Source organism: Tetrao urogallus (genome assembly GCF_951394365.1).
Source record: "Tetrao urogallus genome assembly, chromosome: 1".
In the NCBI taxonomy this organism is placed as follows: Eukaryota; Metazoa; Chordata; class Aves; order Galliformes; family Phasianidae; genus Tetrao; species Tetrao urogallus.
This window is the reverse complement of record NC_136813.1, coordinates 69,187,231-69,204,111: the sequence shown is the minus strand read 5'-3', so window position 1 is coordinate 69,204,111 and position 16,881 is coordinate 69,187,231.

The following is a 16,881-nucleotide window of genomic DNA, read 5'->3' as shown; positions in this document are numbered from 1 at the left end:
CTGGGGAAACTGGTTGCCCATGCTCTGGTAGGGTATACTCTTCTTTGGGTAAGGAACTGGCTAGAGGGCCATGCCCAGAGGGTATTAGTTAATGGAGTTAAATCCAGCTGGCAACCCATTTCAAGTGGTGACCCCCCAAGGGTCGCTACTGGGGCCCATCTTGTTAAATATCTTTACTGATGACCTATATGAGGCGATTGAGTGTAACCTCAGTAAACTGACACCTGCAGATGACACCAAGTTGGGAGGTAGTGTTGATCTGCCTGGGGGAAGGGAGGCCCTTCACTGTGTCACTGGGCTGAGGTGAATGGGATGAGGTTCAACAAGGCCAAGTATTGGGCCAACACCATGCAGCGCTATAGACTTGGGAATGAGCGGCTAGATGACTGTGAAGAGGAAAGAGACCTGGGAGTGTTCGTTGATGCTTGGCTGAATGTGAGTTAACAATGTGCCCAGGTGGCCAAGAGGGTCAATGCATCCTGGTCTGCATTAGAAATAGTTTGGCCAGCAGGAGCAGGGAGGTGATCATTCCCCTGTACTCAGCACTCTTGAGGTCGCACCTCAAGTATTGTGTTCAGTTTTCGGCCCCTCACTACAAGAAAGACATTGAGGCCCTGGAACATGTCCAGAGAAGAGCAACAAAACTGGTGGGGGGTCTGGAGCACAAGTCTTCTGAGAGCAGCTGAGGGAGCTGGGATTGTTTAGTCTGGAGAAGAGAAGGCTCAGGGGAGAGCTCGTTGTACTCTACACAACTTCTTGAAGGGAGGTTGTGATGAGGAGGGGTTTGGCCTCTTCTCCCGGGCAACCAACAGGACCTGAAGAAATGGCCACCAGTCATAGTGGATCTTTTTTTTCCATTCTCACGTCACAAGGAATTTATCAGCACAGCAGAGGCCACTTATACCTATTTTCAGAAAGGGGAGTTCAAAACATGAAAGAAACAACCATCCTACAGCGCTCCACTGTGCATGGAGTATCATGAAGCTTTAAGCTTCGTTCCAGTGCATGGCATTTTCTATTATCTTGGGGTGGCATACCTGCTCTAAGGCTATTGGCTACAAACTTGAATTTAGCACTCTTAATTCTATTTTTGAGCCATCACTGTAAAAGTAAGCTGTTGAAAAACTCAGTGTTATAGTACCTGTGCAAGTCTTGGATTTAGCCCCATCAGAAGTGTGGCATTTAGAAAAGGGAACTATATATGTCTTATGGTTGGAATGTGTTACGCAAAGGTGATTGTCACTCTGCCACTCAAAATTTCACTGAGAAATATGTGCTGTGGGCCCTCTCAAAGTTCTGGCTTATAAAAATAAGCATCTGTAAAATATCATATCTCTAGAGACTTCATGATAAAAGCTGAAGAAACTGGCATTCAATCACACTTAAATAAAATACTATTATGGACCTTATTCCCCAGGGATTAAAAGGATCTTTCAATCCACTTTCACCCTGGTAGGAAAAGACATGCAGAAGCACAGCGATCACAAATTTAGCATTCACATTTTTAGGTCAAAATAACTTCACTGTGAAAAAATAAAAGAAAAAAAAACCACTAAAATATATATCTTAATGGTTTATCATTCATTGAGTTACCAGATTAAAATGCAGAGTTAATTTCCAATTTTGACTGTTGCTGTCTCGGATATCCTAAACAAGCAACAACATAACCTTACAGAATTAAACCAGAACTTTTTAAGAGGATGCTTTTTAGGGTGGCTTTGGTGGCAAATTGCTGCTTGGGATGTTGAGACAGAACAGCATATTGTACACATAGCATATACAAGATTCCAATCTGAGAGGCAATAAAATGAAGTCAACCTGATTACAACTTTCATACTACACACATTGTCAGAGCTATACAAGTATCAGAGGAGAAAACAGTGACAGACGCAACGGGGTTCTCCTCAGCACTGCAAGTCATTTTCTTTAATATGACATGCAACATTAGGTGTCTTAACACAAAATTGGTATGTTGCAAAGGCAACTGAGACTGGCCTTTCTAGAAAGGTGGTTATTACTGAACTCCCAGAGCATTGACATATTTAAAAAACAAACAAACAAACATACAAACAAATAAAATAACTTTTTTTTTACTTAAAAAAGTCTAGTGCAAAAGTTCAACAGATAATTTTTGAAAAAAAGTTAACAGCTTCAAAACAGAACAAAGTTTTAGGCAGAAGGTGGTTGTAACAGTGAGGCCTTATCACTCCATTAAACTGTTAAACATTAAACACTGTGGAGATGTTGGGGTATCTTGTGGACTTCAAGATGAAGAAATGTTGTATTTTCCTAGGCTACTGTCGCAGGAAATTCTTTAACTTTTATTTCACAGAGTTCTTAGAGATCTAATCACTTTTTTTCCTACACTGAATTCTTTAGCTCCAGCAGAGAAAATATATTAGTTTACATCTCACCAACCATATAAAAATCAAAAACCATGTTTTGGGATCAGATGTATGGACAGATTGAACAGAGAGAGGAAAGAATATTTCAGAAATCGACACTAAGAGTTTTTGGAATCTGGGTACTAGTCTGTTTTATTGTCATCAGTATTTTCCCAAGGGATAAAGAAACTGAGTTTGTTGGTTTATTTTTAATATAAATTTTATTTTAGCAACCTGATATCTTTCTTCATTTGCAAAACACTGTGTAAAACACTATGGCTTAGGCAAGGCCTATTTTCATTTGCAGTTGTCACTGAGGGCTTTGTGTCAGCTGAATATACATGGCTAGAGCCATGTGTATTCCCTGGAGAGTTCCAAGCATCAGTTACCTAGCCAGTGCCAGGGCCCCATCCACAAGGGAAGGTCTATGGTTTGATTCTGATTATACCCAGTGACTTCAGTCAGATTGTCTGGGACATTAACAGAGTTGCAGATTTTGGCCTCAGGAATCCAGTTAATGTCTGACACTATTTACTTACTGATAGTCTAACAACCATTAACTCAAATTACTCTCTCTTTCATTTTGGCTTCTACAATATCAAGGATGAGCATAAATGGTGGCAAACATCCAGTTCTTGAGTTGGCTCTGGTGTTTGAATGAAATATTTATGCTGTCCTTACTCACTTTCCACTATTAAGTGACTGTGCTTGGAAAAATAATACAAGTAACTAAGGAAAAAGCCACCAATACAGTGTTATTATACATAAGTATATGGCATATATATACACATTTTTAATATATAGCTCTATATACACTTATATGTACAATAAAATCTATTTCTAGATTATTTTCTAATATAATTATTTTCTCCAATAATATTTTCTCCTGCATTATATCCTGTTATATCATATATATGACATTAATGAAGGAGCTTTGCTATTCAAAAAATGGTGTAGACTTAGGTTTACATTCCACCTGGAAGAATCTCAGTATTACATGAAGGTAATTTTTGCTGATTTTCCTGTCCTTTGCTCTGAACAGAAGACTGTTTGAGAAAAAAAGGCAGTCTCAAAGGTTGATTTGGCTGTCCTGAGAAAACACTGCTCAAAGGTGTTTTGGTATACATAATCAGAGAAGGAATCAGTCTAGAAAACACCAGACTGTGTAAGAATTAGACAAAGAAAAGCCTTTACTTTCCACTCAACACAAAAGCCAAACATAATTCCTTTCCTATCATTTTCTTTAGTTTTGATCAAAGAATTAATGCACATCTGCACCTGATTCCTGTAATGACTTCCAACTACATGAACTATTCTTTGCCTTGTAGAATTGGTGGAACATGGACAGTAGTAGGGATGCTACCATGAGTTTCAGAATGCTTCTGTGAATATACTTATTAGTCTCTGCATGATTACTCATGATGCTATTATCAGTTTGTTCCCCACAGTTTCTTTATAGAAATGGAAAAGAAAGAACAAAATGGAAAAAGGAGTTTGATGTACATAATTCCTTGATATAATGTCTTTCATTAGTATATCTGCACTTAAAGCAAGAATCTACACACTTCATTCAGGAAAACTGAAGCTCAGAAATATTAAATAGTTTGCCTAACTTTATCTTCAGAGCAGAGGTGACTGGAAAGGAAACCCAGTCACTTGACTGCAGCCTTCTGACCTGAGCAGAATACATCATAGTGTTTCCAAAACACATAGTTCAAAAGGCGTTGTAGAAGAAAGCTCAATTTAAAATAAAGTAATAATTTTTAAAAGTTAAATTTAATTATTTATGCAGTTGTTATTTATTTACAAAGGTAGTCCTTCACTTCCTATGGCACAGAGAGTGAGAGAGGAAAATTGAGACCGCCTTAAATGTACTCATGAAGTAGAATTTACAGTGACAGAGGTAACTGTCACTTGATGGTGCTGTGGCTCCATGGCTGTTGTTTTTTGTTTTTTTTTCCCCAGCTTTTCTATGTTACCACATTGGAGATGCAGAGTATAAATCTGCAGCAAACACAGACCTCAAAAACTCAAATAAAGACCTTAATATCAAAAAAGCCGTTAGTGTGCAGTGAGCCAATTGCAAGGCACAGAGGTCTTAGGAGAAGATATGCTTGTCTATCTGTATATGCTGGTTGCTTGATGGACTGCTTACAGAGTGAAGGAAGTTAAATTTCAAGAATTATATTGCAGGGAATAAACATAAGATGATGAAACAAGATATCTGAAACTAAGAACGGAAAGCTGAGAGTATCACCTACAATTTTCAGTCTGATTTAATGCTATTTTTTATGTTTGGACTTTGGTCTCCAGTAGTTAATCTGGAAATGTTGGTCAGTCTGAGTTGTAAACTCAACTGAAAAGTTCACTTTTTAGAACACACATAGATGACAAAGATTTACATCTATGGAGTGAGCACTGGGTAATTGGCTTTTGCAGGTTTTCAGTGAAGTTATATACCTAATCCCATGTTCTAGATGTTAATGCACAGGTTTTAAGTAGCCTCTTTCCTCAAAGATCCAAACACAGAATTTTTACAAAAGTCAATTTCAATTTTTTCTTAGTTGTTTTAAAGATGGAAAAGAGGAGGCAGATGAACAAAATGAGCATAGAATGACTAATCAATAACATTGCCCATCAGTTTCATTTTTAAGAAATTGATTTTTTTTGTTTGTAATTTTGCCAAACTTCAGCCATTTTGATTGAAATTTCTTGGTCGTAGGCTAATCAAAAGCAAGCAAATAAAACAAACAAACAAACAAACAAACAAAACACTCTTATGGATTAGAATAAAGGAAAGTATTTTGTTCCAATATTGTAAGGGAAAACTAGCTATTACTTTTCTTTTTGAAAATTCTAGTTTTTTTCCCTGCTTTTGTAACAGGGCTTGAAATGTAGTAGAGTAACAGAAAGAGGAAATGTGACTCAGAGAAAACAAGTATGAATAGAATGAGGGAAAAAAAAGGTAAGAAACTGAAGCAGAAAAAAACCATAGTAAACTGGGGCTTGAAATAGCTAATCAAAAATGAAAGAAAAATATCAAAAAGATTTGGAAAAAAGGAGCAGAAGGGACAAACATTTTAAGAAATGAAGGAATGAGCCTATGAATTGTCAATGTGTATTACTTGTTAGAACTTGAAATGATACCAATGTTTCGCAGTCCTTTTCTGTCTGTGCTCTCAATAAATGCTAATGGGAATCGCATACCAAATGTTCTCTCTTTAATCCTACATTAATGATCGCAGTGTCAACTTATTCTAGTAAATCAAGTGGTAAATATATGCTTTATGAAACTTACTTATATTATTGGTGCTTTTTTTACATGAAAGAAACCCTTGTTTCCAAGCATGTGTTTTTATGTCTGATTTGACCAAGGAAATTGAACAATAGACCTCACCCTCAATTCTTGATATTGCAAAGTCAAACATTAAGAAGATTTCAGTGTTGACAGCATAATGAATGACTATACTATGGTGGTCATGCACTTAAGGAGTTTTACAGTAACATGCATAATTTGATCTTTCACAATTTTTTTGAGCATTTGACTTTGCAGCTTGAAGATTATACTTTTAATGTATATGTACAAGTAAAATCTACTTCTTATGCAACATCAGGAGTTATTAATAATTTTTTAAGAAGAATTCTGGAGATGAAATTTATCAGAGACATGAGATATTTAATGGTAGTTTTTAATTAGGTTTTCTTACCTAACGATACCTTTTCCACTTTTATGATGCTTTTTCTATCTTCAAGGACTTTAGACTTTGTCTAAAATTACTGTCTTAATAAGGAGAGGAATTCTGTGGGTTTGTATTGAAATTGTTCAGATTTTGTTTCTGGTACGATCTGTGAAGTTGGGCATGATATCTAAGTACTCCAGCAAATGCATTTATTGAAAAAATCTCCAACTTTGACACAGACTTAAGCGCTTGTCAGATAGAGATAAATTGCATTCTTCAGTATATTACTATTTCCCAACTAGAAAGTAGAAATTATATTTTCCTAGTGTAACCCTTCCTTTTTCCTTGTTCAATATTTGTGGAAACATCTCACTTTCTTGGTGTTATCAGACACAAAGACTTGCACACTTTAGTAATGGAAAAGCACACATTTAATGACTTGAACATGCATTTAGTATTTTACACAGAAAGATTAAGCTTTCAACTTTTAACATAAAAATAACTGTTGTGATTTCTGGTAAGATTTTAGTGAAAATCAAAATGAACAATGGAAAAGTAGTAAAGTACAGAGACATGTTCAGAATACTTGTTTCAAGAAATGTAGAACTCTTAACAAATGTTTGTAAAAGTAATCAATGTTATGAGGACAAGAGTAACATCACAGTTATGAAGAATATGAACAATATGAAGAATGTAAGAAATAAAAAAAAATATGATATCCTTGAAATATAATGAAGAATGTAAACAACAACAACAACAACAAAACAAACACAAAAAAACACACACACAAAAAAAAAACAAACAAAAAAACCCAACCAACCAAAAAACAAAAAAAGCAAAATATTTAGCATGAGAATTTGCAAGCAGTGGCATAGCAAATATCAGGATATAAAAAACCTGCTGGAAGTTAGTGATTCAGAAGCTAAGAGAGATTAACCTCAGGGTGATTTCCGTCTGTTAAACATAATATATTTGAACTGGGTGAACTTGGACAGTATATTACAAATATATGTATAATAGGTAAAATTGTAACTTATACTACTTTACACCTCCACAATATATGTAGGTCTATCCAAATGTAATGCCTCCTATTTATCTCTATGGAAACTACAACAGATATCATGAGCACAATAGCACTGGTTAATAGAGGAGATTCGCAGCTATAAAATACTATTTTTTAACAATGTCACCACCATTAGCTGTGCATTTTCACCAGTAATGAACAAAAGTCTCTTTTGTTGTGCATGCTGCACTCATAAAAATCTGCACCACTGGTGGTGACCCACTGTTGCCACTGTCACTGAAAACCACACCACCCACTGCTTCACTGAGCTCACTGTTTGGTCTTCATAAACATTCAGCACATGTCAGTGAATGTCAATGGTGTCATTTTTTTCTATGTAGGAAAATTCGATTCTACATCTTTGCTTCATTCACACTTTCAGATCAGATACAATTTTGTCAGACTACTCCTCTGCTGCCGCCTTTAGAATGACAACAAAATGTAATAGAATATTGGTTGGAAGGTTTGCTCTCTACTGCCATACCACCAACATCTGCCTTTGACATTGTGGACCATCAAAATAAAACAGGAGGCATTACTTTCAGAACAGCCCTTGTATTATTAAATAAAGTTTTATTTCACTGAGGATAAATGTATGTATGTAGTATACGTATTTTCTTGCTTTTGTGCTCTTGTCTTCTGTATCAACTTCTATGCATTTCCAAGATATATAGTCATTAAGAAGTTGATGCTCTAATGAACTTAAATTACAATTGTAATGAATAATAATTTAAAAAATAGTATACATATAACAATATGTCTTGTTTTGATTCTGAAGTTGGGTGTGGCTTATAAGTGTTGCTGTAAAACAAATTAGTTCAATGACACCTTAAACTACACAGAATATGCATAGTAACAACCTTGTGCTACCATGGCAGATTGTGGTGTATAAATGACGTGAGGAGGAAATTGCATCCAAATTTCAAGCTTTCTTTATCCATTTTGTCCCCATACTTGAGTCATCTGTTGATCTGTTTTTGAAAGTGTAGGTATCATTTATTTTATTACATATATTTTATTATTTTTATGTACGTATGTATATATATATATGTAGAAAGGGAGAAAAAAAACCCACAGGTATCTTCTCTAGACTTTATAGAAATATAATCTCTTCCATGTCCCTAAGTTGACACAGTATAAAACTTTATATTAAAAAATATACCTTTAAGAGAACTACAATAACTCATATTAACAGCCTCTTACATTGCCTTGGAAATTTGTACAAGGCAACTTATCAACAAGAATGTTTACAGTTGATTTTAAAGGAATAATTTTCATAATTTTGTATGTTGGCATCATTTATTTATAAATATTTGTTAATACTTATATAGCCTATGTTAAAAAATACACAGGTATACACTGAAGGATGTAAGTGGAAATGTGGTGACTCTCTGATTTGTTGTTTGTGTGCATTTACTTTGGAAACCTCTGTCATTCTTAGGGCAGAACAGAGAAACAATAACTGGACATTATCAGAATGAGGTTTTGAGGGCCTTTTAATACAGAATTTGCTTTGTGTTTTATATATGTTTAACAAACTCACAATGTTCATCTAAACACATTTGTACATACAGAACACATAGAACACAACAGGAAAGTACGTAAGCAGTGAGATTTATTTGTTGTTTTTTTATTGCCTCACAAAAGACAGAGATAAGTATCTGTTTTCCCAAAAGCTGTTTTAGAGCCAGCTTGACAGTAGTCATAGCAAATTGTAATCCCAGTACTCACAGAAACCTTAGTATCTGACTGCGAGATCTGGCAAGCTTAATGTTATCACAGCTGCAGTCAGTGTCATTTGTATAATCTTCTGCATTTACAGAGATATGACATATTTTGTTTTGTGATTCATGACTATCTGCCACAGCTACCTTCTACTGGTTTTTGCTGGGATAGAGTCAATTTTCTTCTGGTGATACTTTGAGCAAAGAATAAGTATTGCTCTGGTAAGAGAGAGAATACCATTGCACTATGCATTTTGGAAGCAATTAAAACTGTGTTTGGCAAGTGTAAAGGATCCTCATTTAAGCCTACAGAACACCATCAGCCAGGTAACAGAAAGACTGAAATAGAATAACAACTTTCTCTTTTCTTGAGAAAACTTTACAGTCAGTCTGTATTGTAAAGCTGGATTGAAAGCCTAGAAAATGTAAGTAGATTGCAGCTTTCAGGCTGAGTATCACTGCAGGGGCTTAATCTAGGCCTGGCTTGTATTATTTTTGACACAGACATATTCTTTCTTGATGGGAATCCCTGTAAATTTGTTATTTATATCACATAATCCAATCACAAGATCTGATCTTTTTTGTTCACTCAAAAATGAAGTCCAAATCCCAGAACTTATTTAACAAATTCTGTGCATTTCATGAAGCCTGATAAGTTTGAAGACAAAACTCATTTGAAAACAAATAATGAAAAGGAAAAAGTTAAGATTCAAGATTATTCAGGATTGTTTGCAGCCTCCTACGATCCTGCTATGTTGTTTTGCTGGTTTATAACGAAGGTAAGCAACCATGTTAGTAATGTCACCTACCCGCTTCACATCTCCACAGTCAGACTTCCAGGTGATATGTAATCAAATATAAATCCAATAATACTTTCTTCGTATACACTGTTTCTATACTTTTTTTTTGTTGTTGTTGTTGTTGAAATAATTTATGTTACAAAATGGGTATTACCATTATGTGGACTCTAATGACATCTATCACATCAGTGATATAGAACTAATGTGATGTAATATTAATTATTTTATTTTCACCATATATTATTAATTAATAATATCTCAATATGCCTAGTAGGGTGAAATGGAGGAGCAACAAATAGTTATAGCTCTAGTGGCCTATATTCTCATAATATGCTAAATTCATTCCAAAGGCCAGTCCTTCATTTAGCTATAAACGGCGTCTGAGGTTGGAGCATAGAAGATGGGTGGATATAATATAAGATGTTTCTAATTTCAGAACTGACTGTAAAAACAGAAGTATCTTCTCCATATCAAGTTACTGTACCAGGAAAGTTGGGAGAAAACTTGGATCTTTGCCACGTAACTCAGGTTTTTCAAGTAATGAGTGATTATGTTTCAGTATAGTGGAAAATGAAGAAAATGTAGTAGTGCTAAATTATATATGTTCAAAAATGACTTAGAACCAGTCACATTATTATGCTAGATTTACTTTTCAGTTTGGTATACAAGCTTTTCCTAAACTAAGAAATTGTTGACATTCAGGAAATCCCAACACATTCCAGTTAGTCACTCAGACCCTCCCCACCAACTCCAGTTCCAATAAATGAGAAAGATCAGAACTTATCCATTCCTTTTGGATAAAGAAAACAAACAAACAATCAAACAAATAAATAATTAAATTTCATTGCTACTACTGTACAATGTAAGTAAATCTATCAACCCATTAATATTCTTAGTCTTCCATTTTTCTCTTCCATCATATGACAGAAAAACAAAGAATTTGGCTCTACTTTCAATAGAATATGAATTTATTTCAGTTAGAGCATTTTCCATTTGTACAATAAAGGGGAATTATATTAAATGTTTTCTTTAAAGTATTTTATTTTAAAAAATAGCTTCTAGATTGTATTTAATAGCAAACCAGAGGTAGTAAAAAACCATTAAACTGCTACATAAAACAGAAATTGGAAACTGCTGTGAAATTGTTTCTAATGCAACAACTCTCCATGCATGCTGGTCACAAAACTGTGTATTAGATTGGCAGATTTGCTCTTTTGTCTCCTTAAAGGGCTGGGAGCACAGCAAGTATTGCCAGTGTTTGGTCTGAGGCATAAATCACTGTGAAAACATCTTATTCTGATAAATTGTTTTAGCCCACAGAACTACCTTAGGTATCTTTGTACCTTTTGTTTAATTGCATTCTGGTTTCTCTGTGGATAAAATGTTTCAGGTAATAAGATAAGAGATACAGAAATTTGCTATTAATCTAGAGCACTGGTGACCTGAGGTAACTACATAACTACAAAACTACTTTCCTGAAGAAAGGAATGAGAAAAGGTAGGGAAAACAGGATTCCATGATATGCCTTTGAAATGTTTCATTTGTTGATATATTTTCTATTATCTATTTAATTCATTGATACATGCATGTGCAAAGTTTGCCTATATAGATTTGAATACAGCTATATATACATATATGTATATGTATAAATATGTATAAAATGAGGTTCCAGTTCAGTACTATGTGTCTTATAGTTTACAGCAGGCATGACTTTAAAAGAGTGGTCTATGGACTTGTAACTGTCATTCTTGGTATGATATGTTCCTCTGTTAGTATAGGTTGTATTGTTGTTATCCTGTCAATAGGGACTTCTGTTTGGGTATAATATTAGAAAAGCATTTTTGATAGCTTAGGGCAGAATATCTGCACTCAAGTTAACATATATATTCTTGAGCATTTCATGTCTATTTTAAAATTCTTCTCTGACTTTTATTACATTTATTAATGAAATTCATTTAATAGATCTCCTTATTACTCTATAGCAAAATCAGAGAAAATGGATGGCAAACCTGAATGATGCCAGATGGTTGACAAATATACCATCTAACATGTGGTTTACTTTCAGAAACCTGAAAATGACAGTGCATAGATATTACTACACTATTTCCACACTGGTTTCTTTTATGTATCATGATGAATGTTGCCTTCTGCATTAGTGCATACCTGCTCAGATGTCTGAGGCAGTCATAATCCAGGATGCAAAATGAGTATTTCAGAAATGTTACAGTAGATGGACAATGGACCCACTCTATACAGCTGTTCTTGTATTTCTTTGCTTTTAATCCTAAATAAGATCACTCTCATATTCTGAGGTTTAGTTTAAAACCCTTCACCTTTTTTTTATGATAACAAATCACATCTGAATTCATGTGCACACTTGCCTCCATTTTCCTTTCCTTTCAAAGTCATACGTTACTGTCTGTAATTCAGACAAAGAAGAGAGGAATAGAGCATTGCTTTATGATTCAAGTGTCTCCAGGTTCTAAACATTTTGAAATGAAAAAAATCCAAGAAATTGCCTACCTTTATTCAGTTATAGGATGTGCTGCACTCTCAGGTTTCCTAAAAGTTGATTGCTAAAATAATTCCTTCTGCTGGAAAAAAAAAAAAAGAAACAACAAAAAAAAAGAATTAATGAAACTTGGAAACTTTTTTTTTCTTACTATTTAAGTCGTTTTCTACCTTTAGTAGAGATATTTATCTTCTATCAGTCTTTTTTTTTTTTTTTTTTTTTTCATTCTGGAGGACAGATTCTCATTTTTCTTCTTCCTTTTACTTACACTTGATGTGTCTTGAATATGATACAATCATTTCTTGAGTGTTCTTACAATTACATTTGCTGACAAAAGAATGTTATAATGGAACATTCAAGGCAATCCAGTTCAGAATCTTTTCTACAGTAAAGTATTTTCTACTGGCAAAACCTGAGTCACTGAGAGTGAAATCTTTTCCACTGTAGAAGGTGTTGAGATGCCCTGTCTCCATAAAGATGTTCTTTCAGTTCCAAGCAAATATCAGATTAAGATGTTAGGCATCAGATTTTTTTTTATTTTATTAGGGCTAATTTGTAAAGTAAACACAAACAACTTTCCTTATAAAGATTTTTTTTTTTTTTTTTTTTAAACTTGTTAGACTTGTAATTAAGCTTCAACTGTGTATCTATGTTTGGATCACAGTATTCCACAAAAGAAGCTTTATCATCCCCAAATCATCATCTTGTTGACTGTCCTTGACAGCAGATTGCTGAGGGTGAGCATCATATCAGATTAGCCAGCTGATACACTCATTTGATCATTTCCTCATTTATTTCAAGGGAAATAAGCCAGGTTAGTTCAAAATATTTAGATAGGGCCAGTACCATATTACTAATTTTGACTGAAATTTTATGGAGTAAATCATCTGGAATATTGGAGAGGACATAACCTCCAGAAAGTGCAACATGAAAATAGTATAGAGACCATGACTGATACTTCTCCAGTAGGACACTCAAACCTGAGGAGGACAAACATTCATACAGTTAGCTGTACTGAGATTTTTGTTATGCTTCCTGGTATGACAGTTTTATTTCAGATCTATGACCTTAGCAGATCCTGGGACTTTCTCTCCTTATACCAGACACCAGACTGACACCAGACTTACTGATTTCCATGCTTACATAACAAACTGTGAAATGGTGAATTACAGAAGTACCCCCATATTCTCTCACTAATCAGGCTAGAGATGAAAGATCCACATTTTCCAAGTGAAGATTTTTTCTTCCTGGCTAATCAGTGAGAACACATTAGTAGTCTCTGCAGCACAATGAGCAGAATGTTTTTCAGCTGGGTAACCATACTTATTTCACTACACTTCTCTCTTTTAGTTGCTCGGCTGGTAGCAGAGCTTTAACAACAATTTACATTTCATCTTATTGCTGATCGATCCCATTCACCCAGTTCACACCTCTGTCACAGAAAAATTGAGTTAATCTCTAATATATTGTTCTTGGCTCAATAGGATCGATTAAATATAAATGCCTGTTACTGTTCTGTGTTTCAATGTGTCTGGTTAGCTGCTGGATCTCAAACAGTCTGAAATTCTATAGAGCACCATGAAAATATTTTCCCTTGTACTTGAAAGCGTAAAGAATGGAAACAAAAATCAGAATTAAATTTTCATTTATATTTCCAGCTATTTCTGTTGTATGACACATTTTTTTAAGTAATCTTTTAGAATTCAGAGGATTCAGGTGGTATGTTCAAGTGCCTCCTAGCCTTATAATGTTATAAAATCTTTAGAAATGTATCTTTGACAATGACAGCATGCAAAGGCAGGCGTGTTGCTGGAATGGTTATTTCTTGAAGTAAATGGAAAATGGAAATGGAAAAAAATGGTTAATGGAAAAAAAAAAAAGCTTCATCTTTAGGAATACAGAGATCTCACAGGTGAGAGAATATCACCATCATCAGGTCATGTAATTAAATATTCAAATAGACACACCAATGTCTTGAAGAAGAAGTTTGAAGATATGCAGCTGATTTTTATAGTCAATATTCAGATTGACAATTAGCTTGATTGAAAATTGAGATTTATTTATTTGTTTGTTTGTTTGTTTATTACTGAACGTGAACTATTCCTAGAGTACTCAGATCACACAAACTTGTTCTAAGTATATATGTATATTTGGGGAAGATTTGACTTTCTGATAGATTTTGACAGTACTTGCAGTTTCATGTTTGGAAAGCCATTTTTGCAGAGACAGAAATTGGCCATACAAACAACTAGGTGCTGCATTTTGTTAAATGATTGTTCCATGAGACTGTGGAAAATTACTCCAAAGTGTTACATTTTATATAAGCAAAACCTTGTGATGTTTTTCATTTGAGTCGACTGTTTGAACTTTGTGGGTTCCATTTTTTGTTTCTTTGTTTTTCCATTATTGAACCTCTTAGAGCTGTAGATGACTCATTCTAAGTCATCTATTTTCTTCAGAAATTAGTAACCGATAGTTTACTTACATCTTCTTAATTAACTGATGTAGCTAAAAACACAGAGGTCATTTCTAAAATATAAGATTTCTTTCTTAGTTGTCTGATCACTATTGGATATATTGCACTTAGAACTGCCAAAGAATCAATAGTTATTGTACATAAAGTACAGATGTGTACATTTGTTGTTACAAGCTATAATACAGATGGCATTTATAGCCAAATAAATAGCTGCAAAATAGCTGATAGCTAACTTGTCAGTTTTTGTATACATCTAAAATATATTTGTGTAGTAACAATGACAATAAACATTATTTTATCAAATTTATTATCAAACTGTCGTATTTCATATATTTCTCATTTCAGAAAGCCATGAAAAAGACATAATTAAAAAGAAATAAACAAAGCAAAGAAAAAAAAAACCAAAAAAACAACAACAACAAAAAAAAACCAACAAACCAAGATAAAGACCAAATTTGAGAAATTTCCTATTTTGGCATGCCATCTGTCTTAAGAATGTTGTATTTTTGCTGTAATTAAATAATATAGAAATGAGAAGTTAAACCTTCCTATTGTTAACTGAGTAAAGGTGGCAAAGAAAAAATATAAAGAAGAATTAAAATTCAATAACAGAATTTTCTCTTCTAATTTGATTTTAAACCCTCCCATCTGTTCAACCAATAATCAGAACTGGTATAATTATCCAATCGTTGTTCAGTATGTAATGTTCTTATTACAGTAAACAAAACACTGTGTTAACATTAATTGCTTTTTAATGATGCCTTTTGTGCAGTGGTTACAAAACATCTAAACTAAAATTAACAACTTGGAAATTAATGTTCTGTGCACATTAGTATCATCCATTCCTTCCTCCTGGCACATCTATGCCTTTCAGTCCTTCCTAATAACATTTAATAAATCTGTATATATTTGTTTGAGGGCTGATCTGAAAGTAATGCCTCCTATTTTATTATGGAGGCTCAGTGCCAGAGGAAGATATTGATGGGCATGGTAGTAGCAGAGGCCGAACCTTCTCACCAGTATACATTACATTTTGCTGCCATGTGACAGATGACAACAGCGGGCAAGTCTGATGAAATGGTGTCTGTCAGAGAAGTGTATGTGAAGCAAAGGTGTGTCACTGAATTCCTCCACGAGGAAAAAATGACATTCATTGGCATTCATCAATGCTTGCTGAATGTTTATGGAGACCAACCAGTGGATGTGAGCTCATCAACAGTGAGGTGGTGGGTGATGTATTTCAGCAGCAGCGGCAGTGACAGTTGGTCACCTCTGCTGTTGCAGATTTTTATTTGCCCAGCATGCAGGCTCTTGTTCATTACTGGCAAAAACACATAGCCAGTGGTGATATTTAGGTTGATAAATAGTGCTCTGTATCCACTACTTTGCTCTATTAAACACTGCTATTTTACTCATTGTATCTGTATAGTTTCCATGGAAATAAATAAAAAGTATCACTTTTGGTACAATCTAAATCTTGTTATTTCTTCAGTATCATTATTTCAGTCATGTATTCCTGATATTAACTGTATTTCAACACATTCTCCACACTTAATTTGTCTTTTTGGCTAAGACTTTGCAGCAGGCATGTCTAGCTCTTGTAACGTTAGCACAATGGCAATGTTAGCACCATTGCAATGTTAGTATGGCCACTGTGTGTTCTTCCAGGGCAAACAAAATGTTCAAGGTCATCACTTTTGTCTTGATCAGCATTTTCTGTGTATTAGTATATTATCCTTTTTATCCTTTATCCTCCCTTTCTTCCTCCCTTCCTTCTTTCCTCTCCCTTACCTTAAACTCATTTAAAATTACCACTGCTAACAGAATCTAAGCAAGAAATGACATCGGTAAAAAGATTTTAATCCATTACTAGCTGTTAATTTCCATTTTTCTAAGAACACTAGTTAATGATATGACTTCTGTCATACAAAGTACTTATTCAAGTTAGTAATTTAATGCTGTTTTGCTAATTTATAAGCCATAAATATTTTGCAATCAAATGAAAATCCATTGCTTTTCTTGCAGAGGGCATTTTCTTCTAAAAAGAAAACAAAAACACATACATTACCTAGAGCCTGGAGGTGACAGAAATCTCACAGAAGTCCATGTAAAGTGAAAGCAAGTCTTCCTGTTTCAGAAATATTTATTTCGTCTCAACATATATGAATTTTCTGTAAATAACAGCTATTTCTACATATATTTGACCAGTACAAAATTTCAAATTAGAAATATTTTTATAGTT